Source organism: Trematomus bernacchii, unplaced genomic scaffold (genome assembly GCF_902827165.1).
Source record: "Trematomus bernacchii unplaced genomic scaffold, fTreBer1.1, whole genome shotgun sequence".
Taxonomy (NCBI): domain Eukaryota; kingdom Metazoa; phylum Chordata; class Actinopteri; order Perciformes; family Nototheniidae; genus Trematomus; species Trematomus bernacchii.
The window spans coordinates 562,233-569,164 of NW_022987739.1; the positions used below are offsets into that span (position 1 = coordinate 562,233).

Consider the following 6,932-nt stretch of genomic DNA (forward strand, 5'->3'; position numbering starts at 1 on the left):
GGGGATGTTGGCTTATCAGGCGCCCGCAGTTCACAGCCAAAGTGCGAGCTTGGGAGCGAGCGAGGGAGAAAGAGAGAGGGCGCACCGGTTCCGGCGCTGTTGTTATTAGAATCTGGTGCTAGCTGCGCTAACGGATATAAGAAGTAGATGTTTCTAAAACCAGGGTGGAGAGCTCTCCTGTCAGACTGAGAGGCTCAGTGAGGTAAAGGACTCTGAGTGTTTAGATTGTTAATTTTAGTCTAAGTTGTCTCAGTGGGTCTCAAACGTTTTTGACCACAAATTATGTAAACACATATTTCCAAGGCACTCCTTTATAATTATTAGGATAAATAAAAACAGGTTTGAAATCATGTTCATATACTTATTTGATTATTAAAATGTAAACCGATCTTTTTCATATGGGTGTTTAGAGTTGTACCCCCTAGATCTAGTCTCTAGTAATTGTGTGCTCAAAGTGCACCAGATCGAAGCATTTTACTTTAAAATCCACCCCCCAATTCAAACATGTTCATACAATACTGAATACATTTGAAGCCATTATGACGTATATAACCTATGTCAATAAGTTTCAGTTTTTGTAGTGTATTTGTCTTTTGTAGAGATTTTTCATTTATTCTTTATATATAAAATCTCGCCTAGGGCAGCAAATTGGCTAGAACCGGCCCTGGTACTAGGCCTCAAGAGCCTTTCTTGTGCTGGCAGACACATAGGCCCTTTCTCATTTCATCAATTCCCCCTCCTCGACTCCTCGGTCCTCCGGTAGTGACCCGGAAATCAATTTTAGCGCGCCATGTTGAAGGACATCTCATTTCTCTAAATGCACATCGAGGACCGAGGATCGAGCGTCGAGGAGGCTCTCTGGAGGAGCTATAACCGAGGATACACTGATGGGTCCTCCACGGCTCCTTCGTGGATGCATTTCCGGGAACAGTGATGTTTCAAAGAGTCGAGACCACGGCCGGACTTATCTCAGCCAATGACAGCTCTGCATGCATCCCCTGGATATTATTTTATTAACTGCTTTCATCGCGACGCGATGTTTACAGTGAGAACAGCTGTGAGGTCCGTGCAGAAAGTGCTTTTCGGGGGTTCCCATTTCCTGCAGAGCAGTGTGATAATATATATCACTCAGTATAACAGGCCTACATTACTTTCTTTATTTGCGTTAGTTTAGTAGATATCTACAAACAAAGAGTCGATATTTTTCTAAAACCATTTAGTGCTTCACATAATAACATACACAACGGCTGTAGCCTGATTATATGCTTTAGGAGCTGTAGGTGCGTGTGTGTGGTGTAGGTGTGTGGTACAGTGTGTGGTAGATGCAGCGGACAGACAGGTCTCAGTTGGTTTGGTGTCCTCGCTTACTTTTAATACTTGTAAGTAAAACTTTTGGCCCGTAATTTACTTTCCTCATTCTAGCGACCAGAGAGGGGAGAGGGGGGGTGGGGATATATCCAGTCTCTGATAGTGTTACGTTATTATGAGAGTGCTGTTTGATTCTGAAATTGTATATTTATATAAATATATACGTGTGTGTGTGTGTGTGTGTGTGTGTGTGTGTGTGTGTGTGTGTGTGTGTGTAGCCTGTAGCCTGTTATTGTCTCATTATACCGCACTGTCAATGAATTAAAAGTAAATATATAAGTCGTCATGAACACATCTGTCCATCAGACAGAGGGCTGCTGTGCCTCCTGTCATCATTGTGGAGGAAACTTCTGTGTAGTAATGCATGGAGTCACCGACTCAGGAAGGAGACACGGTGAGAGTTGGAGCTTTGATGTCAAACACTGAAGGTTCAAGGTTCAAGGTTCTTTATTGTCAATCTGACATAGCTACAGAGTAATTATGCAGTTGAAAATCTTATGTCACAGGCTTCTCCAACAATGCAACATAATAACATAACATAATAACAATAAGAGCAAGAGCAATACAAAAATAATAATAGTTATAAAAATGAAATAAAGTTATGATGTGGAATAGTGCAGTATGAGTCTATATACAAGTTATTGGAATGATATATATATATTAGGTATTAGATACATACTACTGAGTAGCAGTTGAATGTTTGAAGTTGTTTCAACAGTTCAATTTTTTAACAGTCTCACTGCCCGCGGGAAGAAACTGTCTCCGAATCTTCTTGTCCTTGCCAGGATGCTGCGGTAACGTCTGCCAGACGGCAACAGAAAGAACAGTTTGTGGCTGGGGTGATGGGGGTCTTTGATAATCCGTAGTGATTTCTTCCTGAGCCGCTGGGAGTAAAGGTCCTCCATGGATGGCAGCTCCGTCCTGGTGATGTGCTGTGCAGTTTTCACCACCCTCTGTAAAGCCTTACGATCGAGGTCGGTGCAGCTGCCGTACCAGGCCGTCATGCTGCCAGTGAGGATACTCTCTATCGTGCACCTGTAGAAGTTGCAGAGTATCCTGGAATCCATTTTGAACCTCCTCAACCTGCGGAGGAAGAAGAGCCGCTGTCGAGCTTTCTTAGTGATGGTGGTGGTGTGAAGAGACCATGTCAGGTCCTCAGTGATGTGGACCCCAAGGAACCTGAAGCTTTTGACTCTCTCCACCGTAGTCCCATTGATGGCGATGGGGGCGTGTCCCTCTCCCTGCTGCTTCCTGTAGTCCACAATCAGCTCCTTTGTTTTGCTGATGTTGAGATGGAGGTTGTTCTCCTGGCACCAAGATGTCAGGTTTTCGACCTCCTCTCTGTATGCCGTCTCGTCATCGTCTGTGATCTGGCCGATGACGGTCGTGTCATCAGCAAACTTCACGATGGTGTTGGAGCTGTGTGTGGCCACGCAGTCGTGGGTGAACAGGGAGTAGAGGAGAGGGCTGAGCACGCAGCCTTGAGGGGCACCGGTGTTGAGAATCAGGGTGGAGGATGTGATATTTCCCACCCGCACTGCCTGGGGTCTGCCCGTCAGGAAGTTCAGGATCCAGTCGCAGAGGGCGCTGTTGAGTCCGAGGTCTCTGAGCTTGATGGCCAGCTTGGAGGGCACAATGGTGTTGAATGCTGAACTGTAGTCAATGAACAGCATTCTCACATATGTGTTCCTCTTCTTCGGGTCCAGGTGTGAGAGGGCAGTGTGGAGGGTGAGGGCTATGGCGTCGTCTGTGGACCTGTTTGCTCTGTAGGCAAACTGCAGGGGGTCCAGAGATTCAGGGAGGGAGGAGGTGATGAATAATTTGACTAACCGCTCAAAGCACTTCATTATGATGGAGGTGAGTGCTACTGGGCGGTAGTCGTTGGGGCAGGTGATGATTGTCTTTTTGGGGACAGGAATGATGGTGGAGTGTTTAAGACATGTGGGGACTACAGACTGCAGCAGGGACCTGTTGAAGATGTCTGTGAACACCTCTGCCAGCTGAACTGCACACACCCTGAGAACACGGCCAGGGATGCCATCAGGTCCAGGAGCCTTGTGTGGGTTAACCCTTTTAAAGGATTTACACACATCTGCCCTATTTAAAACAAAAGGGCAGTGTAGCTCCTGGTCCCTCTGTACCTCCACAGCCTGGCTGCTCTCAAAGCGTGCAAAAAAACTGTTTAGCTCATCTGGGAGAGATGCGCACGCAGACACTCCCGCAGCACCCCCCGCTGCTCCTTTGTAGTCAGTCATTGTCCTTAGTCCCGCCCACATATTCCTAGTGTTACAGCCTTTGAAGTCAGATTCCACCTTCTCTTTGTACTGTCTCTTTGCATTTTTTATTGCTCTCCGGAGATCATACCTAGACTTCCTGTACTCCTCCAAATCTCCCGCTGTGTGCGCGAGAGTGCGCGCTTTCAGTTTGCCGCGCACCTCACCGTTTACCCAGGGCTTTTGATTTGGGAATGTCCGTACAGAAACCTTCGGTACCACGTCATCGATGCATTTCCCAATGTAGCAGATGACAGTGTCCGTGTGTGTGTTGATGTTATTGTCCTCAAACACACTCCAATCCGTGGATGCAAAGCAATCCTGCAGTGCTGAATCTGACTCCTCGCTCCATCGTTGTACTGTCCTTGTTATCGGTCTGTCCCTTTTAAGTTTCTGCTTGTAAGCAGGCAACAACAGTAGTGAGATATGGTCTGATTTGCCGAAGGGAGGGCGAGGGAGAGCCTTATATCCATTCCGGAAAGGGGAATAAACATGGTCCAGTATGTTTCCCCCGCGCGTCGGGAAGTTGATGTGTTGGTAATATTTTGGCAAAACCTTCTTCATGTTGGCGGTGTTGAAATCTCCGGCCACAACGAACGCCGCATCTGGCCGTGAAGTCTCGGTTTTATCAATAAACCCAAACAGCTGATCGAGTGCCGTGTTGTTGTCGGCGAGTGGCTGCGGCGGGATATACACTGCTGTTATCACAACAGATGTGAATTCCCTCGGCAGATGGAAGGCCCGACATGAGATCATGAGGTGCTCTAGCTGTGCGGAACAGTCCGATGAAATAATCTTCACATCTGAGCACCAGTTGTTGTTAGTCATTACACACACACCGCCTCCCTTACTTTTCCCCGAGTTTGCAGTCCGGTCCTGACGAAAAATAGAGAATCCGTCAGGGACAATAGCGGAGTCCGGGATAGCGGGGTTGAGCCAAGTCTCAGTGAGAATTAACACGTTACAGTTCTTAATGTCCCGTTGAAAAGCAATCCGGCTTCTGAGTTCATCTAGCTTATTTTCAATGGATTGAACATTAGCCAGAAGAATACTCGGAAGAGGGGGCCGATTCTCACGTTTTCTCAGTTTGACCAGCAACCCGGCCCGGCATCCCCGCTTTGTCTTCTTCTTGCGTCTCTCAGGTAGAACAGCAACAGGTAGCCATGGTGAATCTCCATTGTCTGTCGGAGGGTTAATATTGTCCACGAAGTTTCGCAATTGGAAAAGTTCCTCTCTGCTATATTGTATGGCAGAGTAGGTGCGGTCGGCTAGCATGTTGCGAACCATGTTAAAAGTAAAACGGCAAAAGTAAAAGAAATATGTACAAAATACGAAAATGGGCAAAGTTGGAGAGGAGCACGAAGACGATGCGGCCATCTTCACCGGCGCATCAAGATGTAAGAAGGGTGTAACTGATGGGTTTAACTGATGGGTTTATTCAGAGTATTCGGCCGGAGGATTCACATCACAAATCAAAGAGTCAGAGGTTCTGACACGGTAGAGTTGCCACGTCAATTCTGAAGAGCCTCTCTCTATGCTAGACCTTTTAACTGGTTCACAGAGAGAAATCAACATCTCTGAAGGAGTAGACTAAACAGCTGGGAACACTGAACCACCTGCGTCCGACACTCATGGCCTCAAGGATTTCACATCCTAGAGCCCACAAACACAGATAAAGAAGTGCCTCAGTGTTCTCACAACAATTACCCTTCGTGCCAGTCAAGTTGACCGGTCACAACCTGGTGACAACAACACATATGGCACCAAGGCCTTTCCTTAAAGGAGATAACACGTCACAGAGCAAAAGGTTAGATATCTAGAAGAATTATTCCTTAACAGTTCCTCTCTTTTTATCATTTTTGATAACCTTAAAACATTAGTCTAATAATAATTCTGGTCAATACTTAAATCAATAGGCGTCTTCAGATTCGAGTGTGGTCTCACCTTACATTCAATTACATCACAAAGTAGAAAAAGATTGAAACATTCAATCACAATGATTGATACAGGCAATCATAATAGGAAAAATTATCTCTCATCAGTGTTTGGAACATCTTTTGTCAATACGCACAATAATGAACACACATAAAACACAGATACATAATAGCAAAATATTTGTTTTAAACTAATATCTTTTATCATTTAAACCGTTGTTAATCTCATTTATCAAACTATAAAATCAAAACCAGCAGCAGCTTAAAGATTTGCTTTAAGGCAATCACTAGTCAAAAGCATTTAAAACTTAGGATCATAAGAGATCCAGCTAAGGCATAACATTCACAGTGGTGATTTGATCAATCTGTAATCTGCAAAGTTGCAGTGTCCTCAATTTTAGGATTACTTTACGTTTACTTCATTACGCTTTAGTCAAGAGTAAGGCACTTAGTCTTAGTAAAATCAATACATTCATTTTAATCAAGTACATTGTTCAAAATCTGAAAAGGAAAAGTTAGGCAAATATTCAAAGACTTTTGTAAAAACCTGGAAAGGAAAGATTAAACATTCTTAAAACTTGAATTAATACATTTGTAAATGCTACAACTGATCTGTACCAAATGAAGTCTATCAATTATTCTTATTAGCCATACTTACCTGAACATCTACTTATGGTACTTGGAAAGGGTTCTTCTGTGTTTATCTAATGTTGAATATAGAATATCAATTTCTTTAAATTATAATTCTCTAATTTGAGGATCAAATATGCTACATAATTGAAACATCATTTTAGGTCTGTCTGTTCTTGGACAATACATTAAAGAGTAGTGTTGTTAAGCCTGATTGCTGATGATTAAGGATATTAACATTATCTGTTATAATATTAGAATACCTTATTATTCAATACTTATAATCTGAAAATATTTATTTATTAATTTTGTTTAGTGTGAAAGTGTAAATCTGATCTGACAAAATATATGTATCACCACTATTTAACACATGTCTGGTCATTGAAATATAAAAAACATCATTAATTGTACATCTTTAAACATCTGGACATTCAATTCAAAGTTCATCTTTGTACGAGAGCTGGAAGAACATGTTCCGTCAGTCTCCTGACTCGTTCTCTCCTCCTCCCTTTAATGACACCGATGAGAGCAACTGCGTATTCCTGATGCATCCAGGTGTCCCCCCCGTGATGGGAGAGGTTAGGAAGACATCAAACTCCTCCAAGAAACATGGAACCTTGTATTATAGAAACCTCTGAAGCCCTCGCTCGTCCTGCAGGGTTGTCTGCTAGAGCCCACCGAGCAGAAAGATGAAGAGAAGAACCCCCTCTATCAGAAAGGTGAAAGA

The 6,932-nt window shown here is 43.8% G+C and overlaps 1 protein-coding gene across 1 annotated transcript in view; it reads right to left on the bottom strand.

Annotated features, from left to right (window-relative positions):
• The window catches only part of LOC117496148 (NLR family CARD domain-containing protein 3-like), a gene marked incomplete at its 3' end in the record, with an annotated part of 682,747 nt that overhangs the window by 540,850 nt on the left and 134,965 nt on the right, over positions 1-6,932 (bottom strand). The gene's annotated exons all lie outside the window — the stretch shown is intronic.